General features: G+C 36.1%; 1 protein-coding gene across 1 annotated transcript in view; it reads left to right on the forward strand.

Moving 5' to 3' along the window:
- Window positions 1–698: 698 nt before the first annotated feature.
- daam1b (dishevelled associated activator of morphogenesis 1b) overlaps window positions 699–12,677 on the forward strand; it is an 88,833-nt gene continuing 76,854 nt past the window's right edge. Inside the window, exon 1 of the mRNA XM_059512971.1 lies at window positions 699–835. The gene's annotated coding sequence lies outside the window, so the exon portion shown is untranslated. The remainder of the gene's footprint in view (window positions 836–12,677) is intronic.

The following is a 12,677-nucleotide window of genomic DNA, read 5'->3' on the forward strand; positions in this document are numbered from 1 at the left end:
CAAGGCCAGTGAGTTCAGGTCAAGATTAGGGAATATGCCATTGATTTTCTGGTAAGTTGTATTATTTCAAGCTATTTTAACACACAGAGACCCACTCAATTATTTTTATTATTGTTTCAATTTTATTTGCATTTGTCTTTGATATTAACAATAATAAAGTCAATTATTGTTTTTTTCATGTAACCTAAACATTGCATTTGTGAATTTAACATTTACAGCAACGGAGCCATCAACACACTTAAAGCTGGTGGCCTTTTAACCTCAGATACAAATTCTTAAAATGTTTTAGTGCTCCTTGGATTCAAGTTACTTTCAATTTATGACATGTTAACGAATACAACTGTAGGCCTACATATAAAATTATGTGATTTACAAGTATCATGTTTCTGATTTTCATTTAGGTCTTGTAGGCTATGTGACATAAATTACTGCTGTATTTATCCAGATACTATAAATATATAATAAAAACTGAAAACACAAAAGTATGCCAGCAACTTTTTTTAAATAAATATTTAGAATTTTTCATCTCTTTTCTTATGAAGGCAGTTAAGGTATAATACATGTTACTTTTAGAAGTTCATTTTTTCTTATGGATATATAAACCTGACACTTAAAACAACCTTATCGTTGAACCTGACGGTAACCTATACTAGCCTACTACATCTCCCGTTAGACATCTACCTTGTGTGATCATGCGCACTCGCTCGCTGGTCGAGTGGAAAAAAATGGTGACGTAAACTCTCTATAGGGTCTGTGCAATGCTGCGATCAAGCACATTCATATGTGTACTTACAAAGGAAACAGAGTTTGAATGAGTGATGAGAAGACGTACGAGGTAAGAACAGAATTTCAGCAGACTTTCTGGATGAACGTGTGTATTGCGTGTTTATGGATTGTGTTGTCGTGACCTGAGAGTGTATTATCGGATACAGATAGAGCTGTTATAAGAATCAATGGTTGATCGAGGAGACCGGCAAAACTAATGGGAAACAAAGATTCGCTCACTGTCATTGCTTTAATTTTTTATTTTTTCAGTGCTTAGAGTTCGCGGTTTAAAATGAACGATCTTATTTGCTTTTTATATATCCTTTGCTCTTGAATTCTGAAGCCGGTTCTGTTTTGTGTCCTGTCACTCGCGCTCAGCCTGCGCGCGAGCATGTAACCGGCTCCCCAACAGTTTCACCATCAGTTATTATTGCAGTGCTTCTTCTTCAACTCCAAGGACCTTAAATTGTCCAACACAGTATTCCAAACCCCCTTTCATTTTAAGATATTTATTTTGATATGCAACTTCTGCTGTTCTTCAGGGTTTGAGAAAGGTTATTAGTGTAACTTCTTGATGGCCCTTGGTCCTTGACCTTGAGAGCCACTGAATTATGTTTATGAACTGGAAGTGTATTCTGCTGCTCTGAATTTATATTTGTGTTTGGCTGTCTTGGGATATTTTTAGTTGGATTGATGTTGGTATTTTTTGTCAGTTAGTCTGTTTTTTCTTCTTCTATGGAATTCTGTCATAATTCATGTTACTGTTCTAGATGTAAATGACTTTCTTAGTTTTACCACATGCTGATATAGCACTTCAGCACTCTTTTATAAATGTGCTTATATACATTTTAGTAATTTCCTTGCATACGCCTTTATTGTTTCACTTCAGAAGATGATGATTACCTTCTAGGGTCATACTGGTTATTGTCATGATCGCTATGTGCAGTATTAAAGCATGAACGGCTGGTTTTACTATTCCCTTACATTATATGGGCTCATAGAGATAGATACATTTTCTAAATCTTTGTGTTCATCTCAAGAAAAAAAGTCAAATACAGTTTAGTACATCTGGGATTGCATGAGGGTGAGTAAATGATGATTTGTATAAGATTGTACCAATTGATAATGCTGAAATGTGGAAATGAGGCTGCTATCTATTGTTTGGTTCCCTTTTTCACTAATTCAAGTGTTCAAGTGCTGACTAGACTTAAAAGCCTTTCTCAGCAGATAGCCACTTACTGGTATACTCAATTTTCTTGAGTTAGAAAGCCCTTGTCACCCCACATTTTCATCAGACTCGGATCGTTCTCCATTGCTATTGCATTGTACCCTGTGGGCATCGTGGGGCATCATGAGTGATGGATTTCTGCACTTGGCTTGACTTTTATTCCCCTCAGACTGAGCATATGCACCCTCATATGGACTTATGCCATGACTCTTGATAAAAGGCATGGCGAACAACTTCAATGACCGTTTCACATGATTTTCCTAACAAACAAAAGCCTTGTTTGCTTTTGATATTTTGACTGAAATAGTTGTATTATTTGGCATGTTATTATTGTAAAGTATTCTTTTAAGGCAGAATGTAGGTGAAGCTGCACTTTTGTTATCAATATTTATCACTGATCATAACCATGACAATAAATTCACCTCACGAGAATGATCTCATGATCTCCTGACTCTGTATTCAAGTTTTTGGGCTCTTATAGTAACTGCATATTCTCACAAAAAAAAAAAAAAAAAAAAAAAAACCTTGCCACTTGAAGGGACAGTTCACCTAAAAGTGAAAATTCTGTTATTTACTCACCCTCATGTCACTCTCATGAGTTTATTGCTTCTGTGAAACAACATAAAAAAAAGATATTCTGAGAAATGCTGCAGTGTTTGTTTCTCCACACAGTGGAAGTCAATGGTTACCAAAACTGTTTGGTTGCAAACATTATTCAAAAAGTATTTTTATATGTTTCACAGAAGAAAGAAAGTCGTACTGTTTTAGAATGGCATGAGGGTGAATAAATGAAGTTTAGTTTGTGAATGAACTATTAAACAAGTCTTAACTCAGATTGTAGAAAAAGATTTTACCAGCTGGTATGAACAGATACTAATATCAACATGATTCCATATCTTTAGATTTTGTACTTGGACCTGTACATGAATGCGTTTGTTTTTATTTTCAGTATTGAGGATGTTCTTTGTTTTTATTTGCACTATTGAGGATGTTCTTTGTTGTTATTTGCAGTAGTGAGGATGTTCTTTGTTTTTATTTGCACTATTGAGGATGTTCTTTGTTTTTATTTGCACTATTGAGGATGTTCTTTGTTGTTATTTGCAGTAGTGAGGATGTTCTTTGTTTTTATTTGCACTATTGAGGATGTTCTTTGTTGTTATTTGCAGTAGTGAGGATGTTCTTTGTTTTTATTTGCACTATTGAGGATGTTCTTTGTTGTTATTTGCAGTAGTGAGGATGTTCTTTGTTTTTATTTGCACTATTGAGGATGTTCTTTGTTGTTATTTGCAGTAGTGAGGATGTTCTTTGTTTTTATTTGCACTATTGAGGATGTTCTTTGTTGTTATTTGCAGTAGTGAGGATGTTCTTTGTTTTTATTTGCACTATTGAGGATGTTCTTTGTTGTTATTTGCAGTAGTGAGGATGTTCTTTGTTTTTATTTGCACTATTGAGGATGTTCTTTGTTGTTATTTGCAGTAGTGAGGATGTTCAATACTCTACTGAGAAATCTTAAGAGGAATACATTTCTAGTTAAATAGAGGCTAGCAACAAAGCTCCCACTATTAAATCTATTGAGCTCTCAGTGTGCATTCAGTAGTTTTTGCTGAAAGGCCTGCCATTGCTTCGCCTCTTTAGCGTTTTGTCACTGACAGAGAACATTTATTCTTGCTGTATATCCCATGAGTCCAGACAGGTTTACAGGACTGTCACTCTTGTATTAACCACATGAGTGAAAGGTTTGACTTTCTTTTTGTGCTGTATTGAGTGTTGGCGAGAGATCGGGCTGAGAAACGGGCATTGAGTGATCATGTTTAAGCCGTGTTCTGTCCTGATGTTTGAGGAGGTATTCATGGGTGGGTGTGTGTGGCATGTGGCATGTGTTGTCTTTTGTCTGACTGTGCCATCAACAAACCGCCTTTTTTGCAGAGCCACATGCCTGGGTGCAGGTGAAGGGTGTGTGGGTGTGGTGGGGTGTTTGGGTAATTAATTAGGCGTAGAATTTCACCAACTGGCCAATCAGATCACTGTGGCTGCCTCCACAGCTCATGTTTGTTAATGAGGAGAAAGTTGAGACGCCGCTGGGAGTCGTAATTGTTTCCGCTGGTGAAAGGGTGGTCCCGGGACAGCTGGGGTTACCCCACACCAGCACCGCACATCACACTATACTGCTTTGACAAACAATGCATTACTGAGCCATTTGTGACCCAGGACCACAAAACCAGTCATAAGTAGCATGGGTATATTTGTAGCAATAGCCAAAAACACACTGAATGGGTCAAAATTAAAATTATTCTTTTATTAAGTAAAAATCATGTTCCTTGAAGATATTTTGTAAATTTCTTACCAGAAATATATCAGTACTTAATTTTTGATTAGTTATTTGCATGGCTAAGGACTTCATTTGGACAACATTAAAGGTGATTTTCTCAGTATTTAATATTTTTTCTCCAGATTTTCTCGGCCAAATATTGTCCTATCCTAAAAAAATGAATTTTGAAGAATTGACCCTTATGACTGGTTTTGTGGTCAAGGTTCACATATATTAAGCTTTTGGTTAGTAAGATTTTTTAATGTGTTTGGTAAAAGTCACTTTTTCTCACCAAGTCTGCATTTGTTTGATTAAAACTACAGTAGAAGCAGTGAAATATTATTATAATTTAATGCTAATTGTTCTGCTGCTGCAGCCATTTATTCAGTCTTCATTGTCACATGATCCTTCAGATATAATCTTAAAATACTGCTTTGCTGCTCAAGAAACGTTTCTTGTTGTTATCAGCGTTATTTTTGTGGAAACAAAGATACTTTTTTAAGGATAGTTTGATTATAAATATAAAATGAAAACAAAAAGGATTTATATGAAATAGAAACCTTTTGTAGCATTATAAATGATTTTACTGTTGTTTTTGATCACTGTAGTCCAGTGTTTCTTTCTACCTTAGTGTTTAGTCATAACCACTGAAGTATTCTCTGTCATTTTTAGTACACTGCAATGCATCAAAACTAGTATGCTTTAAGCATTCAGCACTATTTAGTCTCCTTTCCATCCTCCTGTTCTCCATCTTATGACATTTAACCATGGAAACAGTTTGTGAACTCAAACATTTATGGAAGGATACTTAACTACAGAAGATGTATATCTATTTATATCTATTATATATATATATATATATATATATATATATATATATATATATATATATATATATATATATATTAGTGCCACTGCACCAGTTACTTGTGGGACAAATAAACTTTGAAATTTGTCTCTGAGCTGAGGTGCACATCCTCAAACCTTAGAGCTCAACCTCAGTGTTCAGTGGAAATGTATTGCACACAGCTTGAGTCTCTGTTGTCTTTTACAGAATTGGATGAGGACTTCTTTACTGGGACTTGAGAGAGATCGCAGCATGGCAATGTTTTCGGCTCCAGCCATGTAAGACCGTACCCAGCTCAACTTGGTCGTAACAATAGGCCTATGTGACCATTTGAATGCCCTATTCTCTGTGTGGTGTGGTTCACTTGGATCAGACAATGGCTTCACTTTGCATCATTTATTTCCAGAGGCCCTGGATGTCACTAGGCTACTCCTTTTTACTGCGTTCTGGACCAGTTGTTCTGCATCTACACACCTTCAGCAGTTTTGAATCAGAGATTTGTTTGTTCTGTTGTCAGCTACGGTAAAATGGAAATGACTTGCGTTTTCTTGTAATACGAGATCTTATTGTCTTTTCACCACTCAGTCAGGTATAATCCTGTTTCAGTTTGTATTGTCAAGCTGTCCTTCATCTTGGCTCAAGGAAGATTGTTTGAATAGTAGGGTGGCTTTAATTACTTCTGAACTATTCTGTGCTTCACTTTCATTCTTTTTGTTTTTCTTTTATGTTTGTCAATGCTTTTGCCATATACATAAGGATTTTACATGCTCTTCATGGTAGGTTAGTGTAGGATTAAACCGCCCCGATAAACCTGCCTGATCTCTTACTCTTCTCTATGGTCTATGCAAAGCCGTTTATAAGGCAACCAAACTATTGTTGCAGAATTCCACTAAAATCATATGCATAATCACTTTCTGTATTCAGGCTTGGTGAGTTAAAGGGATAGTTCACTAAACTTGTATGTCTTTCTAAACTTGTATGACTTTCTTTATTCCACAGAACACAAAGATATTTTGAAATATGTTTCTGTTTTTTGGCAGTTTGTTGTTCAACCCCATTGACCTTTATATAGACAAATTCTTATTTTGTGTTCCAAATAAAGTCAGGTTTGGAAGATCAGGAGTAATTGATGACAGAATTGTCAGTTTTGTTGCACTCTTCCATTAAGAGTTTGACTTACTTGACGCTCTTAGCTAAGAGATGTTGCTGAGGTACAATCTGTGGTCTTTCCTCAGAGCTATGAGGTCTTTCTACTCTAGGAGGCCCCGTGACCTTCTTTATTCCTCCAGGGTCAAGGAGCAGGTCATCCTCAGGGTGCCTTTGAATAGTTGTAGTTTTCTTAATTCATTGAGGGTTGTTGGTGCTTTCCACAACTTTGCCCCCCAGATATTGAGAACCTGGATGGTTGGTTGGTGTTTTATTAACACTTATTGAGACATAAAAGTAACTGCTTCCTACTAAGTACAATGATGTTCTCAAAAATAGCTCACTTTAAAGGAACACTCCGACTTTTTGGGACTTTAGCTTATTCACAGTATTCCCCAGAGTTCGATAAGTCCATACATACCTTTTTCATTTCTGTGCGTTCTGTAAGTGTTATTTGACGCACCCACCGCTAGCCTAGCTTAGCACAAAGACTGGATGTAAATGGATACTGGTAGCATAGTAATTCCAATATGTGACATAATAATGCAAACATTTTCCTATTTACATGTTGTGATCTGTATAGTCACAGCGTGTACAATTAACAAGGCTATATGAGACAGAGACCATTTTTAATCGTATAAATACTGGGAACTATATTCTCACTAGGCGTAGGAGCACAGCTAACGTTACTTGGGTGGAGTGGCTACTTGGGCGGAGTGGCTACTTGGGCGGAGTGATTAGCGCAGCACCTGAGACGCGCCGTGGTGAGGAGAAGAGAGTTCGCTCAGAGCTGGAGTATGGAATGATATTGCGGACATTATTCAAAAGGCATTGCAAATTGTATTTTTGTATTTTTTGACGCATAAAATGTGACATAATCCAAACGCAAATGCAAATCGCGCATTACCGTTTTCATTTTTGATTAAGTGAACGCACAGTGTCTGCCAAATTTAAAATGGAAATGCAAAGTCCGTTTGCAATTGTGTTTTCCATATCTTACGAGCTATGAGCCTTTCATATTTAAATAGCAATATTAATTACCACATTTGCCTTTTCACTCTCTCTGCACTGTGCATGTAAACTGCCAAAACTCAAATGGAATCGCAATACCTTTTGCATTTGAATTTTCAACGTCTACATGGAAACCTGTCAATCAAGTGACAGGGGTGGGGCCATTTTATTGGGCGTGTTTGCATTGGGAAGTGACGATCTTACTAAAATGTACCATATTTTTACTAGGGTAAATATAAGTTAACGATAGTGTTTATAATTAAGCCACAGTAGCCACAAATATACAGTTGTCTGAGACGTTATGAAATGTTCTTTAATATCATGAACCATAAAATGTAGTCAGTGTTCTGCTATTGTTTATTTTCATAATAGGTAAACACAGGCCACACGTTAAGATGCTCACAGATCTGGTGCTGATTCAGTGTAGCTTGGTAGCTCAGTGGTTAGTGACTGTTTACCTATTATGAAAATAAACAATAGCAGAACACTGACTACATTTTATGGTGAAAAGGCAAATGTGGTAATTAATATTGCTATTTAAATTTGACAGGCTCATAGCTCGTAAGATATGGAAAACACAATTGCAAACGGACTTTGCATTTCCATTTTAAATTTGGCAGACACTGTGCGTTCACTTAATCGAAAATGAAAACGGTAATGCGCGATTTGCATTTGCGTTTGGATTATGTCACATTTTATGCGTCCACAAATTGAAAACGCAATTGCAAATACAATTTGCAATGCCTTTTGAATAATGTCCGCAATATCATTCCATACTGGAGTAATAGAGTCAGCAATTACTAGATAGTAGATTTATAGTGTACAATCATGGGTGTTCGCTGTATTGTAAAGAACTGCGACAATAAACAGGGGAGACCAGGTATTACTATGATGTTTCATAGAATTCCAACCAAAAACGCTCATAAACGACATAGATCCAAACACACCTGTAAACACCATCACGAAGTATTTCGTTTGCTCTGAACATTTTACTGCAGACGACTATTTTGAAAAATGAAAGTTGCCACACGGACCATGAAACGTGTGCTACAGGATACAGCCATCCCATCGATAATAAAGACAGGACAAATTGGATCACCTGTTACTGCGGTAAGTGTTCCTTTATGTTTTGAGATGACTAACATTAGCCATACTGTAACAGTGCCATGCTAATGTAATATAACCTTAGTAGTGACACTATTACGTGAATAGGGGCTCCGTGTATCCCCTTTATTGTTTTTATTGTGACACACTGTATGCAATGGCTATACCAAAATTTCATTGAACTATGAATGATCATTATAACAAAACCACTTACTTGGTGGATAGCTGACCATTAGGTTCACTCGGCATGGGGCGTTTCTTCCAGTTGATCTTGTCACAATGGGGAAAAAAAGACAACTGCCGGGTGTATTAGGGCAGAGAAGTCTTCCGTGGTATTGACACAAATATTTTGATTGTCATCAAGCCTTGACATTGATGGTAATACCCGGTCCAATTCATTACAACAAAGGCACTCGGTTTCTGTCGGCATAGGTTGTCATGTTCCACATTTACACCACCAGTCCATGTTCGTTCTGATTCTCCCTTCGTCTTACAGCTTCCAAAGTTTGTAACTCCTCGTCTGTGTATTCTGGCTCAAAACTATATGGTTCTGGATCTTGGTTTGATACACAGTAAAATTCCTCTGAGTCTGACAATTCCTCAAAGTCAACCATGATCACAAGTCACGTCTAGCTAGTTAGTCACATTTGTTTTGTTTACGGAACTATCAACAGGGCGTCTCGGGTGCTGCGCTAATCACTCCGCCCAAGTAGCCACTCCGCCCAAGTAACGTTAGCTGTGCTCCTACGCCTAGTGAGAATATAGTTCCCAGTATTTATACGATTAAAAATGGTCTCTGTCTCATATAGCCTTGTTATTTGTACACGCTGTGACTATACAGATCACAACATGTAAATAGGAAAATGTTTGCATTATTTTGTCACTTATTGGGATTACTATGCTACCAGTATCCATTTACATCCAGTCTTTGTGCTAAGCTAGGCTAGTGGTGGGTGCGTCAAATAACACTTACAGAATGCACAGAAATGAAAAAGGTATGTATGGACTTATCTAACTCTGGGTGATACTGTGAATAAGCTAAAGTCCCAAAAAGTCGGAGTGTTCCTTTAAGTTAAAGAAATACTGCTGTTCAATACAAGTTCGGATATCAGTTGAAAAATGATAGATCAGCCTTGAGATCAGCTCGGGACATCCTGATAAATCACACTAAAATCATATTAACACTAAAAAGTATTTTAATGTTTACCAATTGGCCCCATTTATTTCCATTGTAAGTTCTTTGCTGTAATCCAGATCTTTGCTTTTTTTTTTTTTTTTTAGAGACAAGTGGAAATTATTTTGTGTGTTTATCAACACAAGTCCTTTCGATTGCACTGAACTTGAATGGACTGTGGAATATTCATTTAAAACTAACTTGTTCTTAAATTTACCCCTGGCAGAGTAATTTAGACTGTGTCTAAACTGGTCACAAATGTAACAAAAAATGAAGAAATGTGACAATAATTTAAAATCTACTCACGTTTTATTTCTAGTCGGATGTTTAAATCCATTCCTTTTGGATTTATTATCGATGTTATCGTATAAAGTTGAGTGGTTTGGAGAGGCAGCTCACGGGACTTATCATTGTGTTCTATGGTGTGCGTACATGGGTGTAGTCAGGTGGTCAACACTAAAATGCCTTTTTCATATCCTTTCAATAACTCAGCAATTCTCAGAATTCTGTGGCTCCTGGTAATGTAAACATTTCAGTAACATTAAACCAAGTGCCTCACACCCTTAAGAAATGTGCACTTTTTTAAATTGCTGCTATAAATGTTTTTCCTTGTATGTAGAATTATACATGTCAGGTCAAGATTTTGTGTAAAGAAGTGTGTTTTTTGTTCTATTGTGTTTGTTCATTTTTATAAATACAGTTTTAATATGACAACCAGATTTCTTTGTTTGATAGTTTCCCGCTGTTTGACCTCCCTAAAGCAGTGATGCCATAGTTTGATTTGTTGCAGGGATGTCCAGCAGTGTCTATGTTTGGGCCTGTGGTTTTAGTGGTGGTGTGCGCTCTCTCTACAGTGTTGATGTTGCCGTCTTCAGTGCGCTGTAATCTGAGAGTTCTTCCTCTGCCCCCACACTGCAGGGGCTGGACAGATAAAACAAGGCCAACGGCCAAAACAAACTGTAGCGTCATCCTCCCTAACAACTCTTTAAAAAGGTGAAGTGTGGCTGAGGGTGCTCTGCCCACCCTTCTAAAAGTCTGAGATGTGAAGAGGCTGAGAATGGGGGCAGGGGACAGGAACGTGTTTATTACACAGGTATGATTAATGCAGATAGCCTGCTGGCGACACCCGAGTCATAAAGTAACTCGGTTAGCATTCCTTCCACAATGAGCTCCTTTAGCAAACTTAAAAAATAAGATTTTGTCATTTACACACCCTCATGTTGTATCAAAACTTTCTTTATTCTGTAGAACACAAAATGTAATTTTTTTAAGGAATATCCTGAATTTAACATTTTTAAGGAATATCCTGGCCACACTTTCTTCTGAAGTTATTTGGTAGCTTTGTGTGAAGAACGGACCAAAAATGTAACCTAAAATGTTAATATTTGTTAGGTCTGTGTGTTTAGTGCACAATTTGATTCTGATTCATTTGGGTATTGAATCATAAGGTCTGTAACAATGTTTATTTACAATGTCCACCATTGTAGAAGCCTATTTAATATTTTAAATTAGCTTATTTTTTGTTGTTTCATTTTTGTCTTAGTAATTTTTTTTAATTTTCTTAGGTTTTTAATATTATTTTTTTATTATTTCTAATTATTTATTTTAGCTAGTTGCAAAGGCATAATTTCACTTTTTTTTCAAAAGTTTTCATTTAATATTCATCTAGTTTTAGTTTTCTAATTTTCTGATTTTTCTCTAAACTATTACTGTAAGTTATATTAGGAGCCATTAGGGTTGGTATTGTTTTAATTTTATCAATTCCGTTTCCGATTCTTTTTCGATTCTAATGTGATTAAAAAATTATATCAAACATATTTATTCTGTGTCTCGTTATTGCAAAACATTTAGTTGCTGCTGACTATAAACAAAAATCAGCAGGCCACTTAAAAACGTGACTCGTTTAAGACCTGCATTATTCTGGATAAAATTATTTTTCTTTTCTTTTTAAATAGAGACTCACTCCAAGATCTCAAGATTCTGAAGAAAACATTAGACAACTAAACAAAATCACATATAACTTATGAATGAATGATTCAATGACTCACTGAAAATTTACTTGTTTCATCGCTGAATGAATCAGCATTTGTGAACAAATCTCTTGAATGATTCAAGACATCTGTAAGTTTCGAAAATGAAAATAAGAAAATGATTTTAACGACCTTTTCTCGGAGCGCGTCCAGGTTTTTTTTTTTTTTTTCTTTTTTTTTAACAGGCGTCACACATCAACTGCAGCTTCGGACAAACACGCATAACAGCAAATAATACTTCTGCACAATGTTTCTTTTTTTACAACAGAAATGTGAATTCAGCCGGTATTCAGTCTCATACAGTTTCGGGCTTGAATTGCCTAGGGCTGTCAAAATAGCTGAAAAAACTAAATTCGAATTTTTTACTTAAATATGATCAAAATTCGAATTGTATTCGAATTTTAAATGCATAATTTCAGTTAGGGTGAAGAAAACCTTTTGCTTCTCTTCTGAGGCTCAAGATACAAACCAATATATTTTTAAGGATGGCCTCAGAGCGCTTAGCACTTAGATTAGTGAACAGGGTCCTCACAGATGAAAAAGAAAAAGAAAAACAAGCACACACAGGAATCGATAAGTGGAATCTAAATTTAAATTTTTACAACAAGTATCCGACTCCTGAACTTAAGTATTCGATTCTGGAATTGGATTATTTCGAATAATTCACTCAAAGTGGCTTCTTAAAATAGTTTTTAGTCCATAAATCGGACTACACTGGTTGTGCAGTTTGTTTTTGCATTAGGCCCAAGGGGAAAAAAACAATAAAATAATGTTTTCTTGCCATTATTTTATTTATTACATAGCATGTTCTTTACTTTCAATTGAGATGGCAACTTTTGCCATGGGGCTTCATGAATAAATTATTTGTGAAGGATCTTTTTGAATGATCATGTTCGCAGAAGTAAAACAAAAAATACCATTCTGTTAACAGACAACACTTGTTTTTTAGAAGATGTGTAGCACACAAGTTGTATATGGGCCTTTTTTTTGTGTGTGTGTGTGTGTGTGTTTTTTTTGCCATTTAGGAGCTTGACAGCCTCGGTCCTCATTCATTTTCATCATGA

Source organism: Carassius carassius, chromosome 27, assembly GCF_963082965.1.
Source record: "Carassius carassius chromosome 27, fCarCar2.1, whole genome shotgun sequence".
In the NCBI taxonomy this organism is placed as follows: Eukaryota; Metazoa; Chordata; class Actinopteri; order Cypriniformes; family Cyprinidae; genus Carassius; species Carassius carassius.